Source organism: Octopus bimaculoides, chromosome 12 (genome assembly GCF_046866305.1).
Source record: "Octopus bimaculoides isolate indiv1 chromosome 12, ASM4686630v1, whole genome shotgun sequence".
NCBI classification, from domain to species: domain Eukaryota; kingdom Metazoa; phylum Mollusca; class Cephalopoda; order Octopoda; family Octopodidae; genus Octopus; species Octopus bimaculoides.
Genome location: NC_142939.1, coordinates 16,219,979 through 16,239,978, shown reverse-complemented (window position 1 = coordinate 16,239,978; position 20,000 = coordinate 16,219,979). Strand labels below are relative to the sequence as shown.

The window sequence follows — 20,000 nt, the reverse complement described above, 5'->3', positions numbered from 1 at the left end:
ATAGTCGACACTAGCAAAGCCAGAAAGTCTGATACTGTGATTAAAACACGCCACATACTTCAAAATATTCATATCACAATATCTAAAAGTCCAGATTAAAAAAATCAGATGTTAAAAAAAAAAATGAACGTTATACAGATGCTTCCAATAATTTCACAGCATAAACATATATAAATATTCATACAAGCATATATTGATAAATGTATTTATTTATGTATCTATGTATTTAATATCCCTACTCTGTTTAATATAAATACGTATGCTTATGTGTAGATACGTACATGCATACATAAATGTATACATATGATACAAACACACACACATCGGTAGTATTTATAGAATGTTATACACTTTCGATATGCAAATTAGGAACTCCATAGTGTAACTGCTGCATTTGTTGAGTACATAAGCAGTTTGGGTGCTTGTTTCTCGGAAGACTGTCACAATGATGTAGACGCCTCTATTAAGAACCCAATAAGGTATGAAAATCGATTAAGGTTGCTCATCATTTTTTCGGTCTACAGAGAAATGGTTAAAATGTGCCATGTTTATAATTATACCATATGCTATGTATGTATGTGAAGGCACATGGCTTGGTGGTTTAGGTGTTGCACTCACGATTGCGATGCGGTGGGTTCGATTCCCAGATCGCGCGTTGCATTGTGTTCTTGAGCAAAGCACTTGCTCTGTGATCATTTCGACATCTGACATGTGGCACCCGTTGTACCTCTACAGGTAATGTCGATCTGATAGAGGGTGTGAGGTTATGTCTACCCAAACATTTAATCACTATAAACAAATCATCTGTGTGTGAAGAAATTGTCGAACTCTCATACATTTTCTAACGACGGGAGAGTCCATTATTATATGTATGTATGTATGTATGTATGTATGTATGTATATATATATATATATATATATATATATATATATATATATATATATATATATATATATATATATATATATATATAAATGGAGGGGTAAGTATAATCTGAGCAATCACTTCAACAGTAGTTCATGCAGAAACTTAACTAGCAGAACTCGCGTAACTAGTGATAGTCCAACAATGGAACTTTATATCTTTGTTACAAACCCGCTCCTTCCTCAGAGGAAGAACTTAAGAAAAACAGAAGAGAAGAGAGAGACAGAGAATATGAGGGATTTAGCTCACTGGTGATCTTATCTGATCGAATAGGTACCCTGGGTATGTGCTGTAATTGGCCATACGTTACGTTCAGTTTTCACAGATAAGGCTGCAGCTAGGGATCCGTATTAGGCTTCTCGTTAAATATATACATTTAAAGAAAATGTATAACAAAAACCTAATCAGGACGAGTATCTCAAGATATTCATATTAATTTAATTGGGGTAAGATGAATTTGAAGCCTTACAGCTGTTTCTGAGAAGACCCCAGTGACAGACTAGCATGCTCGTACACTGAGTATTTCGTCTTCAGAGACAAGGTGAGCATAGAAGAATAAAGAGTGAAAGTAGATTGAAGAATACATTCCTCATAAACTGTTAATTTCCATGTCCACATCTTTCGTACATACTTTGTCTCTGATGACAGAATACCCAGTGTGCTGACATTCTAGGCTATCCCAGAAACAGCTTTAAGACTTCAAATTCACCTTAGCCTGATTAAATTATTATAAATAACTTGAGATACTCGTCCTGCCTTGGTTTTTGTTGTCCTTTTCCTCTAATATACATACATATATATATATATATGCATAAATAATATATAAATATATGCATATCTCCATACATATATGTACATACCTACATCTATATGTATACATACATGCATATATGGGTACAGCACATCAAAACAATAACGTTAGACACAATGAGAAACGAATACATAAACACGAAAACGAAATGTTTTCCAACAACGAAAAAAAAACAAACAAGAAACGAGACATGCAAGATAAAGAGTATACCCCTTCGTCAGTTGTCCCTGTTTAAACTACTCCGCGTATCGAAGGCATATATATATATATATATATATATATATATATATATATATATATATATATATATATATATATATATATATATATATATACATACATGTATATATTATTCTTAATATACACACATATATAAACATATATATATATATATATATGTATATATGCATACATATACTCACGCACATGCACATATACATTATTTGCAACAGTCAGATAGACAGAGTAAGGATATTAAATAAAAAGTTACACAAAAACATACATGTATATGCTCGTAAGTACATCTATACATTTGTTTGTAAATCTTGTGGGTTTTGTTCCTGAGTCCTTGATTGGGTAGATAGGGTGATCTCGTTGCTCACAACGTGTCACGAGCACTTTTAAACCTAACATAGACCGTCGTCTCCAAATCCCATCACAGACAATTCCAGATCAAGTAAGGAATCGAACGAACGAGTTTGGAGTTGACCTCGGTTCAGAATTGCCGATTTATATCTTCGTCCGTGAGATTAAAAGTGGATATGACCGCGGGCTGGTTTTTGGTTCACTATACAGATAGCTGCAGTGATTAACGCAAATCAATCTACACATCATTTTGTCGATTCTCCAATTGGACACCTCCGCCTTCCCCTATATATGCATGTACGTATGTATGTATTTGCGTGTTCGTGTGTGTGTTTGTGTGTGTAAGTGGTTGCATGTGTGTGTTTGTGTGTGTATGTGTGGTTGAGTATGTGTGGTTGAGTATGTGTGTGTTTTGGCACTATTCAAGTGGGTTGGCTGATAAACACAATGATATAATTGGATTGCCCATTATAAATAATTTCTAGTTTATCTTGATTATAATGCCACATTAACATATAAATGAAATTTCGATTTCTTGAGGAATTCATAAAATAACAAAACAAGAATCTCAATTCGTCCTTATCACTTTTCTATATAACATCCAACGAGGCTTTAAGAATCAAATTTACTCAGTATCTCAATTTAATACATTCTTATCTAACCAAAAACAGGCACCGTTCTTTCGGTAGAAAAGATAGTGCTTTATTTCTCTATTTCTGTATTTCATATCAAACCAGCCAGATACATTCCATAAATGTATGTTACTAGATGTGTGTCCATGTGCACATATACGTACATATTTATATGTAAAGCCATTAATGCACGAAGTATGTGAGGGCGGACATATATCTATTTAATGATGTGACTTCCATTGGATTGAAGCCATTTTCAGCCCTCTTCACTCTTAATATTAATTTCAGTATGGATCGCCACACGGTTTCCCACAGTGTAATCAATATTACATGAAGAAGTTTGCAAACGACCCTAATCTTATAGAATTCGCGTGGTTAAATAAATACATATTCACCTCCTGACTTTATTGGTTTACATACTCCACATGAAATAATTTTATTAAATGGATCATTTGGATTTTCAGTTATATGGACATTTTACATTGAACTTATTTGTACTTAGTTATTTATTTGAATTGTTAACCAAGTGTGTGAGAACTGTCTCTGATTGGCGCGCGGACTGCGGCCACGTTGGGGTAGCACCTTAAAGCGTTTTGGTTGAACAAAGTCTGGGGCATTTCTAAAACCTGGTATCGTTCTGTCTTCCCGAACTAACAAGTTGCAGGGTCTTAAATAAACAGACGTCAGCTGTCAGGAATTGTGGTAATGAGAAATATGACTACAAGACACATAACCAACACACACACACACACACACAAACAAATAAACAGAAAAACACACACATACATATTAATCGATGTGTACAGAGGTACCTCTGATGAGCGCAGGATTACATAATCGGACTGTTACCCAACACTCTGGTGAATTTCTAGCGCGAAACAAATTGGGAAGATTGCTTGTAATGTATATATAATACTATACACTTCCATTAATATACCCACTCCATTGACTGATGTACGAGTGCATTTTCCCCTGACTTATGGTCTCACACACACACACACATACACACGTACACACACATATGTATATATAGTCAATTCAAATAAACGAATAAAAACCGCAAACAAGAGGGCGTGTACAATAAATACAATACATACATACATACATACATACAGATATACATACATACTTATCAGTAAGAAAAGTGACCCCAGTTAGAGTAAATATTAGGTGTTGTACTGATATCGTTGGAATATAATTCTCTACTTTGTAGTATTGTAATGCACAAATCTATTATTTTACAATGTGATTTAAAGTTGGTAATAGTTCAGAAATATTTATGATTCAAATAAATACCAAGATATGAACCTACGTTGTAAACTATTCTACACGAACGATATTTCGTTTGGTGCAACGAGACACGTTTTAATATTCAGATATTTCCGTACATTGTGACGTATTCTACTAACGTTTTAGTACTTGCGCGTTGCTGTAAGCATTTTCATCTTTCTATCATAGTATAGTTTGTTCTAAGAGAACATCCACATTTAAATGAACATAAACAATGATTACGAATTTTGGCACAAGGCCAGGAAATTTGGGAGCGGTGTAAGTCGATTATATCGACCCAGGTGTTTAACTGGTATTTATTTTATTAACCCCGAAAGGATGAAATGCAAAGTCGTCCTCGGCGGAGTCTGAACGCAAAACGTAAAGGCAGACGACATGCGTTAAGTATTTTGCTCGTCGTGCTAACGATTCCGCCAGCTCGCCGCCTTGAAGTAGGAATAAGTATTTCCTTTCCGCATTAATATTGCTTTCATTGCTAATAAATATTTTTAACAAGCTCACTCGGTAATCTCGATATGGCGCTTTTATTCTATATATCGCTGGCGGGGAGGGGGGTTAGTTGCTGCTCTCTCTAGTGGTCGAGCGTTCACCATTGGCACCACCAAAGAAGGTCGAAATTACGTGATCTGGTGGTGTCGGTGCTGAAGACGACAGGGGTGTGTCTCCCCGTTACCGATACAAACTAGAGTGCATTTTGCACCAAAAGACAATATCAGAGTTTTTCTCCTGATAACTACCGCAGTATAGTTTGTTCTAACAGAACATCCACGTTTAAGTGAGCATAAATATTTAATCTTATTATCTGCCGTCTATCGTCTGCATATTTTCAAAACTACTTCTTTTCTAGAAATAATTCGATACTATTTGAAGTTATATGTTTCCATGTAATTATTGTATGTGTGTTTATTTTATTTTTAGTCTGATTCAAATATTTATCTGTAAAACCAAGTGGCAGTAAAGCACTGAGAGCGTTTAATCGACTAACGCTTTTCTCTCAAAACTGTTGGCCTCTCTCCCAAACTGGAAATTCCAGGGCGATGAATGTATAGAATCGTTAGATCATCGACTTAATGCATTCTGGTTTTGCTTCCGGCTCTTTACTTGCTAAGATCCTATCCTTCCGGCATTAGCTTTATCTTTCATCCATTCTTGAGGTGAAGAAATTTAGTACCATTGAAGGACTGCAGGCTATAAAATTGACTAATTCCATTCACTCAAGATATATGGATTTGAGCTTAAATTGGAAAGGATTAAAATTTTTAACTACATTTTATTACATTGCCTTACATTCTGAGCTCAATTACCGTCAAGGTAAACCTTGTCATTCATTTCTTGGGTTAAAGAAAAATAAATGTATCAGTCATGAACTAGGACCGATCGATTTAGTTCCATCTACCCTTGAAGACTGCTGAAATTCTTCCTAAATTATAAATTTATTTATTTTTCTCTTTATATTTTCATTTTTTTCGGTTTTTTATCGTTCTAAGGGCTCAGAACATTGCATTGGATTTAGTATTTTGTTGCATTCTTTTTTTTATCATCGAGTGACTCAAAATTCTCCAACGATAGGTATTTCTGCGTATATGCATGTATGTCTGTGCTTGTGTATGTGTGCATGTGTATATGTCTATGTGTGGTCACGTGAGAGTATTTTTTCCGACCTTCCCGGTGAATGCATAGCGCAAAATATAACTTGTAACATAGAATACGAAAGATATGAAAAAAAGCAAGAAATTCACATACTACATTTCTTTACTGTACGATTATTTTTTATGAAATCTTATATATATTGTTTTAAAGAATATCAATATTACAACCGAAAAAACAAATGATATAACATTGAAGAATTCCGGGTATTTTTAGATTGTATTTTTTTGTTTTCATACTGGAACTGTCTAATATAATGCCTGTCCTTAGTACATTCCATCGAGCATTGGTTACCGATTCATCCGTATTGACATCATCTAAGTGCTGTTCGTTCATTCTGGATTATAGGATGCTTTGTTCGGAAATTCTTCCACATCGGTTTCAACTTACCACGCAGCTAGAATTATACAAAAAAAAAACTGAAGGAAAAATAATAGAAAAACAATACCTTGCTAAATTGGAAAACGATGGAAGCAATGAATCGTTTTGAAATGAATTTTCGTGAACTGGCCCAAAGCACACGAATGCATTAATATCCAAATTTAAGCAATTTGAATTCTTTTATGAAATACTGAAATAGAATACGGGCGGGAAGAAAAGAAAGAAAAAAAGAAAATAAATCGAGACAAGAAAAAATTAAAGATATTGATCTACTGATTCTGATTCATTCTTCCGAATATTTCCTTGGAGATGAGTCTAATATGAGAAATAAGTTTGGATTTTCGCCAGTTTTGCACAGCTGTGTAAAGCTGCTTCTGCAGAGAAATATATGATTGTAATTGTGAATGAGACTAGATATTTATGCTGGAAAATTTTAAGTGGAGGGAAAATAATCGAAGAAAAAACAATAATTATCTTTTCGTGTTTTTACACCAGCATTAAAACAGAGACAATAAGTTTTCAATAAGTTGTAATAGATCCAAGTGTATGTGTATACATGTATACATACGTACATGCATGTATGTATGTATGTATGTATGTATGAATTCAATCTAAACTGTCCGACGAACGGGAACGGGAAACTCCGAGTAGCAGTTCATTATTGTATTTTTGTGATGTTTTTGCAGCTTTAATAAAAATAAAGTGTGTGTATATATATACACATATATATGTATACATATATATATATATATATATATATACACATATATATATGTATACATATATATATATATATACATACATACACATAAATATATATATATATATATAAATATATATATAGACAAAATGGCTGATAGTTAGCAAGGTGAGACACACATAAGAAAGAAGGAAACAAAGGACCACTGATGAGGTGACAGAAGTGTGACGAAAGAACTCTGGCCGAAATAAGATTAAGATTAATGTAATATAAAGCTGAAGCAAATTAACACCAAATATACAGTGCGTGTGTTTTTATTGGCTAAACTGGCAATATGACCATCCCCAAGTACAACAACATATATATATATAGAAGTTATGGTATATTCTTTCTTCGTAAGCACAAGGCCTGAAATTTGGGGGGAAGGATTACGTCGATTACATCAACCGTAGTACTCAACTAGTACTTAATGTTTCGATCCCGAAAGTATTAAAGGCAAAGTCGACCTCGGTGGACTTTGTAGTTCAGCAGTTGCAATGAGGCGATCTTCTGTGTGCAGCTTCGCTGGATTGCATCATGGTCCGCAGTTCATTTGACGCTGTGCGGTAAACATTCTGCAGGCTTGAAAATGCAATACTTATTAAGCGTATATCACACAACACACTGACTCACACCCACTCATATACAGTATTTTATAAGCACATTATATTTGATGATCACATTGCATGAACCTTCGACCTTTTGTACCAATGAAATTTCTGTCAATTAAAAATAATTAAAACAAGTATCGGGTTAGATTTCTCCGGTTCTTGCACCAAATATATGTGTGCGTGTGCGTCTCCATACGTATTCATGTGTGGGTGCATGTCAATGTGTGTTTGTATGTGTTTGTGCTCATTTGTGTATGTAGTACATAAACTACAAAGTTATAAAAATGTGTCTATATAGTTAACATATAATAAAATTTGTATAGTTAACGTATAGTTAACATATAATAAAATTTGTATAGTTAACGTATAGTTAACATATAATAAAATTTGTCCTATTTGACGAATCCGTTTCTACATAGGACCTCTAGTCCCGATGATTTTGTAAGTGTACTGGCTTGATTCGTGCATTTCAAATATAGCAGAACCAATTCGTTCTATACAAAAGCAAACAAGAATACCAGAGAAACAGAAAATGGGAAACTGACACATTACCAAACTGGCACTTTGTTAATTGGTCACAAAGGATTCAAACTAAATTGGAACATAGTGTGATTTCAACGAAGAATGCAAGCAACCGCAATGAAAACAGTAACACCAGTTAGTCGCCTTAACTAAAATAAATTGCCATTTTGTTAAAACACGGGCTACCAAAGTATCACGAAGCCTTTATAACAGCATAGGACCACCTCTTCTTATTACTAATTCTGCGTAAAATTGGAGAGGCAGCATTTTTGCTACCATAATGCACGTCGCTATATATATATATATATATATATATATATATATATATATATATATATATATATATATATATACATACATATATTTGTGTGTGTGTGTGTGTGTGTGTGTGTGTGTGTGTGTGTGTGTGTGTGTAAGTGTAACTGTGTGATTGTGTATTTGTGTTGTGTTCATCTTAGTGTTTGTTTACAGAAAACCGTTCGTCATTCCGTGATGGTTTGTTTACGTTCTGCTATCTTAGAAGATCGGCTAAAAGAAAAATTTGGCAAGATAGCTATTATATTGACTGCGAATAACTGAACAGTAAACAAACAGCTTTCAGTGTAAAGAAATGTGAGTTTGAGGAAGAAATCTCTTTGCATTCCGTATTTTGAAAAATGTATTTTGACGATGAGCATTATGATAGCAAAAAATGCCGCCTCTCTAGTTTTACGCAGAATTTGATGAGCACATGCATATATACAATAATCTTCCGCACAGTTTTCTACTGCCAGTGTACCAAATTATTTCACAAGTTCTTCGATGGTGCTGTGGTATACTTGAAGACACTATCCTCCGGTGCCGTTTCATTGGACTGAATCCGAAACTGCGTGCTTTCGAAGGGAACATCTTAACCAAATAGCCTGAAGAAAGAATTCTTTGCATATATACCGAGGTTCATAAGTTATAAAAACTAAAGTATTCATAATATGTAAAGCAGAAAGAAGATCCGAGGAATACTCTGTAAGAACGTCAATGTAAAGAAAGCTTTATACTTTTATTTCTGTACAAGTCAGCCATCACTAGCAACATGTATGAAATTGCCACATGTACCATGCTTTTAGGCATCAACGTAGTCGAGGGCACACCATGCTTTTAGGCATCAATGTAGTCGAGGGCACACAGAGACATCCTCTCTATTCCTTCACAGCGGAATATCCTGGATGCGATAGCTAGGAGGTACTTGTTACAGCTAGTATTGGAGCAGCATGAAATGTATTGCATCATTCAATGATATTACGTGCATTGGATCCACGAATTGAACGGATTTCATTATTCCCTAAATCCTGCAACCACTATTCCACAAGTTTCCTACGTGTTCCCTTTTGTAGAAAAATGAATTAAGAGAGAGAGAGTGGGGTTAACCATACTTGGGCAGTAAATATTGAACATTAACTTGAAATCCACTTCATGGTTAAGCAGTATTCCAACGGGAATTTTAAAGAAATGCTGAAAAAGCAATGATATGGGAACTTAGCCCCATAATATAACCAACTAAAGATATCAGCATTTATTACGATTAAAATAATGCCTGAAGCTATAATGATTATAGGTAACCACGGGTCAGATATAGTTGTTAGAGAAGCGCCAAGGCATGAAATAGCGATATTGATATTTCTTAGAGATTCCCTAATGGAGATCAGAGTACACTTTGAGAATTATGAGCATCACTAGCGTTAAATTGCAATTGCTCGGATATTAAATTACATAACATATTGTTAATGCTTGAATATTTCAGAAAATTCCCTAATGAATTCAACGGAAAGTTGGCAAAGATAACTTTAAAAAATGTAAATCAAATTGCTCATATTTGATATCGACTGGTTCGGATATAATACCCCATACATACAGAATTCTCTCCACTTTAGGCACGAGGCCTTTAGCACATCTCACGACCACCTGATACCCTCTTCGTAACGATATTTTTCAACATCTTTCTCCCCATAAACACATTTAACAGTCTATTTCTGGGGTTTAAGCCAAAAATTTGGACTGCCTGTGTTTTAAACTTTGATATTTAAGAAAATTCGAAAAATTGAACTTCGAAAAATTAATTTTTGTTTTTTTCCATAATCGTACGATTTCCCGTGTGTAGAACAAAAATACACTAAAATTTTCTGAAAGTTCCAAATAATAGAAAAGAGTTATGACAACCTCAGTGCTAAATTGGTACTTAATTTATGGACCCTGAAATAATGAGAAGCGAACTCGATCTTGGCGGAATTTTAACTTAATACATAAAGACGGAGGAAACGTCGCTAAACATTTAGTCCAGAGTGTTTACAATTCTGTCAGCTCACCGTTTTACTTCATACATATGCGAAAGGGAAGATTTAGAATAGAAATTTATGAGCGTGTATATATGCATGGAATATATAAAATATAGTTTGTATGTTTACAGTTAATATTGGCTCGCTTAAATTAAACACCGTAAGAAAAGTTGAAAATTGAGATCTATATTCATTAGCTATACTATGATATGTACGTATACATGGAGACACTTGCAATTACAATATGAAGTATCCATGTATGTATACATATATATTTATGTGTATGTGTGTGTGAGTGTGTGTGTGTGTGTGTGTGTGTGTGTGTGTGTGTGTGTGTGTGTGTGTAGACAAGCAAGTGCTATGACCGGCTTAAGTGATAAAACCTTATGTGATAAAACGGTAAGAATTGGGATCCAAATTTACTAGACAAAACATACTTGGTATACGTGCAGGAAAACATACAATATGATTTCTATAATTTCTATATCAAGTGTAGAAATGAAGATGATATTAGCTAGTTTAGATTCACCAAAGATTATACAAGTGTAATCAGAAGAATTATGGATTCAAATTTGCCAGATAAATCATATATCGCGTATATATGCGGTGAAATATATATATAATTGAATTGTTTTTTTTTTTGTTTTTTTGTCTACAGAGAAATATCTGTAGTTTTAAAGATTTATAATCAAAGATTGATTTCTTACATAGACATCAGTTTAAATCTCAAAAGAAGAGAGAGTGAGAGAGAGAAAGATTAAATGTGAGTGAGTGAGAGAGAGAGAGAGAAAGAGAGTCTTTTAAGTCAATTTTCTCTGTTTTACTGATATTTATAACATCGATATTGGAATAATGATATGCAAATTCCAGCCTGAGAATATTTGAAAGAAAGATATAAGGCGACGTAAGGATACACTCTTGGCTTAATTAATTCAGCGATCCACATTCCGTCACACTGCCGCATACAATACTATAGTACTATTATCATTGCCACAATGTATGTTCGAGCTTCATGCTCTTAACAGCCAACCTTAACTACACAACATAATAGAAGACATAATCAAAATTTTCAACATCATAAAATGTTCGAAAGAAACAATTTTAACAAGCGTAACAATGGAATAATATTGAAGAGATAATTGAAATTAACTTCATTAAATAATGCGTCGACGATCTCTAAATTTATGCACTAAACCCGAAATAATATTTTTTTTTCTTTTCAAATTAGAAATTCTATTTCGTGTTTCAAATTTAATGAAGTCTGTACATAATTACATATTATTCTGTTAAATTTAGAATGTTGGAGCGGGAAATGACATCCATTCCGATTTGAACTGAGAACATAAATGGCAGGAGTTTTTCATTGCAAGATATTTTATTCTGGAATGGGTCAACCATCAGCTATCAACTATTACGGCGATGGCTAAAACACCAGCGTCAATTACAATTTAAGAGCAGTAATACTTATTGCTTAAAATTTTTGACTGAAGGGCAACAGTAATATATATTATTATTATTGTCGTAGTTGTTGTTGTTGTTGTTATAGGAACAGAGGGTGGCGAGCTGGGAGAATCGTTAGCACGTCGGGCGAAATGCTTAGCGGTTCTGAGTTCAAATTTCGCCAAGGTCGACTTTGCCTTTCATCCTTTCGGGCTTTAATTGCCCAAGAACGGCTTTAATAGCCCAAGAACGGCTTTAATAGCTTTGGCTGAATACTTAATTGATATTTTGCTTTATCGATCCCGAAAGGAATGAAAAGCAAAATAGACTTCGATGGAATATGAACTAAGAACGTAGTGCCAGAATAATTCCCCTAAGCATTTTTTCCGACGATGTAACTATTCAACCATTTCGCCATCGGAAACCCAGCAACAATAGTAAAATAATTCTTTTTAATTTGGGCACAAATCCTTGAATTTTAGCGAAGGTGGCAAGTTTATCACATCGACCCCACTACTTATTGGTACTTTATTTTATCGACCTCGAAAAGATAATGAGCCCAGATGACGTCGGAAGGATTTCAAGAGATACCGCGAAGACTTTTACTCATCTTTTAATAATTCTGTCCAATCGCCACCTATGTTTATTATTTTTTTTCTGTTTTTGACTGGTTCCGGCTGGAAATAATAGATAACGGAATACGTTTTCCTATTGTTGTGCTGATTGAATATAAAATATAATTCAAAGCGATGCCAAGAGACGTTTACTGACGGGAAAAAAAAAAAACTTCAGCAACAGCAGTAGAAGTAGCAGAAGAAAAAGAAGTGGCAGTAGAAGCAGCAGCAGTAGCAGAAGTAGTAGTAGTAGTAGTAGTAGTAGTAGTAGTAGTAGTAGTAGTAGTAGTAGTAGTAGTAGTAGTAGTAGTTGCAGCAGCAGCAGTAGGAGGAGGAGGAAGAGGGGGAAGGGGGAGGAGGAATAGGGGAGGGGAGGAGGGGAGGGGAGGAGGGGAGGAGGAGGGGCGGATGAAGAGGGGGAGTGGAGGATGAGAGGAGGGGAGGAGGGGAGGAGGGGAGGAGGAAGAGGGGGATGAAGAGGGGAGGAGGAGGGGAGGAGGAGGAGGAAGGAAAAGAAAGCTGGCGTTTCTTTGGTTGATAAATCATGTCAGATCTGATTGGATAGGGTTATTGATTTAGAAATACAATCATTGAACTATTACTACTTTCTCTCCCTCTCTTTCTCTTTCTCCTTCTCTATGTCTCTTTTTTTCCTCTCTCTCTCTCTCTCCTTTTAGTCGACAGTAGAATTATTATTGCATACGTAAACGAATGTGGAATTTAACCTAATGGAAAGAATTATATTTGTTGGAGAGAGAAAGAAGAAAGCATTTAGAAAAATTAATTAGAAAAATATTAGGATCATTTGAAATGTAAAGAAATCCAATCATAGTATTCATTACCAATGTACAAAATAAATTTAAGATTTTATTGATTCGATTCACCTTTGATACTAAATATTTCAAAATGCTTTTGGAGGGGTCAAAAGTGGGTCGTTTTATATTGTATTTTGTGAAATGTTTTCTTGGCTGTTGATGTATGTTTAAGGTGTTATTAATATTCTGCTTATATTTTTATACAATGAATACATTATCGTGTTATATTTTATGGAATTCGCTTATTCATACAAAAGAATAGACCTTAATATACTGTCGATTCATTTACAAATATTTTATCTAAAGGAAAAAGTCATGAGCATGTTTTAGACTATTTTAACGCATTTACTAACAATTTGTTTAAATTATTGGTATGGACTGGAGGATACTGGGTCAATGGATAGTGTAGGTGTTCCAAGACCAGAAAGATCGAGGAATTACATTTTTTCCAGAGAAATTTCATGGTGATTGTTACAGGTAATTACGCTCAGGGAGGAAATTTCACATATCAAAGGATCTGAGGAAGAGTTTGTACTGGTTATTGTGGGAAGTTCAGTCAAACTATAAGTGGCGAGACAAACGGAGAGTGATCATTCGAGTCGGAAGATCTCAGACGTTCTACCGATCGATCGACCAGTTTCAAGGAGTAAAGAACATTCGATGCTGGGGCAGGAATGGCACAACAATTTGACTTCAGGTCTGTGACAGCGAATGAAATGTAGTAGTGGCGGTGGTGGGTTCTATATCAATCATTCGTGTCGCCTTACTTTCAATGCAATCAAGGAAATCTGTGTATGTATGTGGGTGTATTTGTGAAAGTGTGCTTGTGTGTGCGTGTGTTTGTATGTATGTGTGCGTGTTTGTACGTGCCTATGAATTTGCGATTGTCTTGGGTTGGTGCATAATTATTGCGGCATTTTTTATTCAACAAAAACAACAGCATGTAACAAAAATATATGTAAATGATTCTTCCAGAGCATATTCACCATTTGCTTCAATTACTGCTTCCCATTTGCTTGGCCGACAGTCATTTAAAGATGTTTTTGCTAAATATTGTTATTGTTTTTATTGAATGAAATTTGTTGAAAAAAAGCCGCAATAATTATGCACCAACCCAATATGTGTAAAAGCTCTTCCGCTCCAGACGTGTGAATGGGTCTCCTTTTCTTTATCTCACAGTATGTATATGGTTTGAACCACCTTATTCAAAACCATATCCAATAATCCATAATCAGCGTCGACTTTATTAATGTTGACCGTAATCTGTTCGAGATCGGTATGGTAAGATACAGATGGCAGATGGCACGTGCTAGGGCTTGAAAGATGTTAATGTAAGATGAAAGTGGTGTAGTAACAGATGGTTGCACGGAGACATCATTTAGAACAAGGGACAGTGTTAAACTTGACATCAGACCACAACATATAATTGAACATTATAATCTGAGATTAGCTATACATCTTATATAATTACGATAGCATAAATACAGTCTTGTCAGATAAAGTGATAATTCTTATAAATATGGATGTAATAATTCCATTCCACATAGTTATGTTTGGGGCACAGATCCACAGTGGTTTAAATACTCAACCCATGAAACAGAATATTAACTATGATACGGTTCAGACAACCGGATTATTGTAATATTGTACGTCATATTAACACAAAACAGGTGTCGATCTGATATAATTCTAGGATCTAAATTTTCAAAATCAATAACATATCAGAAAATTTGAATACACGTTTACGTAAAAACCAAAGAAATCTTTACAGTTAAATCTAAATTGAACACGATATAGATTTTGTTTTAAACGAAGTCTATTCTCGTTATATTATAATACAATAGGATCATTTCTGTTCGGGTAGCGAACTGCCAGACACATTAACGTTCCTAATATTTCTTTCGATTTCACCATTCTGAGTTCAAATACCGCAGGGGTCGTCATTGCTTTTCATCCATGAGGTGTTCATGTGAGATATAGTGATGTGAAACAGATTGTAGTAGTAAAATAGGCGGAATTCTGCTTTAAGCACGTCATATAACCCCTCTAGAATTGTTCATTTTTTGGAATTCTCAGAGGATTTTTGTGTATTTGTGTTCTACACACGGGAAATTACACGGCTAATAAAAATAAACGTAATTAAGTTTTTGAAGTTAATTTTTTTCTTTTGATTCTTTTGCTTTTTTTAAAAATCAGAGTTTAAAATACAGACAGTCTAAATTTTTAATTAAATCCCAGCAATAGACTATTAAATGTATTTATGAAGAGAAAGATGTTGAAATATATCAATACATCAAAGTGACAAAGAAATGTGGAGGGTATCAAGTGGTCGTGAGCTGTACTAAAAATAACAGCTAAATAGCCCTTAAATGATACACCAAAAAATCTTTTTTGTTTTGTTTTGGTTTTTGCAAAATCATGATTTCCCGTGTGTGGAACACAAATTCACAAAAATGTTCTGAAAATTTCTAAAAATTAAAAAAACAATCATTTGAGATTACATGGCGTGTTTAAAGCAGAATTGTACCGTAAAACATTTACAAATTACATCCTTTGATAGGAACAGACACAAGTAAATTAGTTGTGTGACCATATGCAATACAAGAGAGACTATTTTAGAGTTGCTTCGCAGAGGCTGATATTTTGGTGTTACATGAACGATTGCAGATTTACATAATTCATGATTAAATATTAACTCTATATTTATGAATATATACGTACACATTCATGTACACAGAAATAAAAATTAAATATACTGACTGCATAAAGGCGCCGCGCACGCGCACATACACACATACACATGTATAGTAACTAAAATGCGATTTTTTGGCATAGTCATTAAAATGTCACATAGATTACTTTACGGTAATTATGCTGGCTCTTTTTGTCCGGCGTTCAATTCCCTCAAATGTTAAACTTGTCTTTCATTTTTAAGGACCTTTAGAGAAGTTACTAGTATTGTGTAGGGCAAATTTTCCTCTATCTATCTCTCTCAGTAAATCTCTCTCACCCTTTCTCTGTAACTAAATCTCTTTCTCTCTCTTACTAAATTTCTCACTCTCTTTCTCTCACTTAATCTCTCTCTCTCCCTCTCTCTTTCTTTCTGTCTCACTTGTTACTCTGTCTGTCTTACATTTCTCTCCGTCGTCTCTTTCGCTACTCCTGGAAGAAATCTTTGGTCAGATCTGCAAAGAGATTGCTCCCAAAGTTCTCAATACGCCACGTATGTGATGAAGGTTTCCCTACGATACAACAAGCAATTGAGGGGGTCATATCATGGCATGGTATTTCATGTAAAGTCACAAAGAATTGAAAGCAGGAAGAACAGTACTGGTCGAACAAAATTTGACGAAGGCAGAATTAACTTCACGCTTCAAAAGATTACTTGAAGTTAATATTGAAGGTTTAAAGTTTCGGACGTTAATACTGCTTCAGATAGGAATCGAACAAATTTGGAAGAAAGTACGAAAGAGAAAGAACGTCACAATTAAATAATTTAGTAAAAATAATCCATATTCAGCAAAAACTGCATGTATACTTCTTTATTTATATAAGTGTTCAAGTGTATGTCTATACAGTAATTCGTCGATTATCGCGGGTGTTACGTTCCCAAAAACCCCGCGATAGGTGAAATCCCGCGAGATTGAAACAGTACTGTACTGTATATGTATATATATATATATAATGATAATAATTTTAGGGATAAAAATCCAAATTTACAGGTAAAAACTCAATTATAAAACTAATATATATATATATATATATATATATATATATATATATATATATATATATATATATATATATATATATATATATATATATATATATATATATATATATTATTTTTATAATGTGTATGCATTTATTTTATTATAAATGCAAAACAATACCAGAGAGGAATCGACGTAAGCATAAATAATAAACCGCGATAAGTGAAACATGATATAGCGAGGGATTACTATACATGTATAGAGATGTATGTATGCACGTTTGTATATATTGTTTTCCAGCATTTGGCAAGAAAGTATGAATTAGAGGACTAAATACGCAGAGGCATTAGTTTCTTAGTGTAGAGGATAAGACTATTTTAAAATATTATGTGAACGTTATTGGGGAAACGCTTATATTAATATTTTTTACAATATCATGCGAGCGATATTCATAGAAAAGCAGTTGTTTCGAGGCATAATTTGTACCTTCCTGTTGGAAAATAATCTAAATGCTTTCTCGCTCTTGTTATCGTATGCTGTATCAAAATCGTAACGTTCAAGAGAGGTAACTCTATAAAAAAAATTCCCTCTTGAAATCATGTTACGCTTTACACAGACCTTTTCAGAATCATGTCAGAAACGCACATTAGCACACAAATACATACATATACATACCGACAGACACAAACGCTCACGCATACACATATGCCCACTTGCTTACTTATACATACATACCTACATACATTATATATATATTTTATATATATAAAATGTGTAACGTAAACGGAAGGAAGTAGATACCAATCACGAAATTCATGTTAAAATGAGAAAAAAATTGTATTTTTATCCTGGACATAATTACGAGATAAAAGCGTATAATTCTGTAAACAACACAATGCCCTCGCTTAGCGGTCTACAAAACGGAAGTTATTTCAAAAGTAAACGTTCATATACACTCGGAGCTCATTATAGCAAAAGACACAGGATATTCTAAACAAAGACGAATTATCGTAAATTTTCTATCTGATATTCCCCGGGGTAGATTCTCTACATGGAAATGGTAAACAATCTCCTATGTAAAATTGCGAAGCAGTAGTCACATAAATACGCACCTGTGTGCTCACACACACTCACACACATGCACACAGACACAGACACACACACACACGCACACAAACATACACACACACACACACACACACACGTATATATACATACAATTGGAGAGAGATGAGGCAGATAGAAAATAGATATACTTACATATAGATTACATGTACATACATATATATATATATATATATATATATATATATATATATATATATATATATATATATATACAATCATTTATTCTTTTATACGTTTCAGCCCTAAAGCTATGGCCTTGCTGGAGTACAGTATATATATATATATGTATGTATGTATGTATGTATGTATGTATTCATAAAATGACTGAGGCTATATAAGTATATACAACTAAATGTAAGTTGGTTAAATATTTGAGGAGTGTGTTTTCCGCACTTGATATACAAGAAGGCCAATTACAGCTAAATATAGTTCCAGACGGATTATGAAATATATATAAACAGAACTAAATAACAGATAATCAAAAAAGTATAATCTTCCTTGTCATGAATGTCTTGGAAATATATGTGTGTGTGTGTGTGTGTGTGAATGTGTATGCATATGTATGTATATATGTATGTATGTATGTATGTATGTATGTATGTGTGTATGTGTGTGTGTGTGTGTGTGTGTGTGTGTGTGTATGTAAATACATACACACATACACATATACTAGCAGAGATACCCGGCGTTGCCCGTGTCTATGGGATTGAAGAATTAGACTTTTGTATTTCCTCTAATAAACTGGAGTACCCATGATTCAAATTTCATCAAAATTGGAGATTAAGATTTTAATGGAGGGGGTCTTTTCCTCTTTACACACCCTAAGAAAAAATTCTAATCATGACATATTTAATAACATTATTGTTATAAAACCCATTCAAAAGTTTCTGCTCCTGAAAAATGGAGCACATGGAACCCCCTATTAGGTGTTCTTAAAGTCAGCCAGAGAAGTTGAATTGTTGGGAATCTTTTTCAATTTGTCTCTTATATCTGTTGTTTAAATTTCTGCGAAATCGGAAATATATGAATGTTTACTGGGTTTATAAAAGAGAGCAAAGCTAGAGGAAACCAACAGACGAATGATCACAATAAGCAGTCGGCTACCCTGCCCTAGTCGTTACCACTCCCCAATGTAGGATTCCTCACCATACAGGTGACCGGCACGGCTGTAAGATGCATTACGGATCTATAGCAATTGGAGCTTAACTATGTTCTATCCATAGAACTTACTCAGCATAATCTGACACCTTTCGGTCTTACTGACACCATTAACTCTCATAACCTATATTATATATATATATATATATATATATATATATATATATATATATATATATATATATATCCGTTAGAGAAAAAATTGTAGTTAGAATTAGTAGTTCTTTGACTGCTATTTCTAAATTTTCAGTATGTTGGTGAAGCAACTCATGCTGATACCTATATGTTTATAATTATAAATGTTTTACCGATAAACGTTCTTTTGCATACTGAACTACTTGGCAAAATTGTTAATTATTAATTTTATTAACTAATTGGCAATTCCCTGCCCTATATATATATATATATATATATATATATATATATATATATATATATACACACACACATATGTGTGTATGTGTGTATGTATGCATGTATCTATTATTTAGGTGTGTGTCCGAGTGTGTGAATGTGTGTGCGTGTCTATGTGTAAGGAGCAGCTATAAAATGGGAATAAATTATTCTCATTTAATCCTCGTTCGTTTACAGTATAACCATAGCTGAGTGCGTCAATAATACCTTATGGCTTCAGCGGAGTCTCGAACATAAAGTACAACTCATTTAGGAAAGAATTACTT

General features: G+C 34.0%; 1 protein-coding gene and 1 long non-coding RNA gene across 9 annotated transcripts in view; one reads left to right on the top strand and one right to left on the bottom strand.

Annotated features, from left to right (window-relative positions):
• The window catches only part of LOC106875324 (uncharacterized), a 314,499-nt gene that overhangs the window by 57,972 nt on the left and 236,527 nt on the right, over positions 1 to 20,000 (top strand). The window lies entirely within an intron of this gene.
• The window catches only part of LOC149133045 (uncharacterized), a 37,957-nt gene that overhangs the window by 1,233 nt on the left and 16,724 nt on the right, over positions 1 to 20,000 (bottom strand). Inside the window, exon 3 of the long non-coding RNA XR_016243812.1 lies at positions 4,266 to 6,287. This is a non-coding gene — a long non-coding RNA (uncharacterized LOC149133045). The remainder of the gene's footprint in view (positions 1 to 4,265; positions 6,288 to 20,000) is intronic.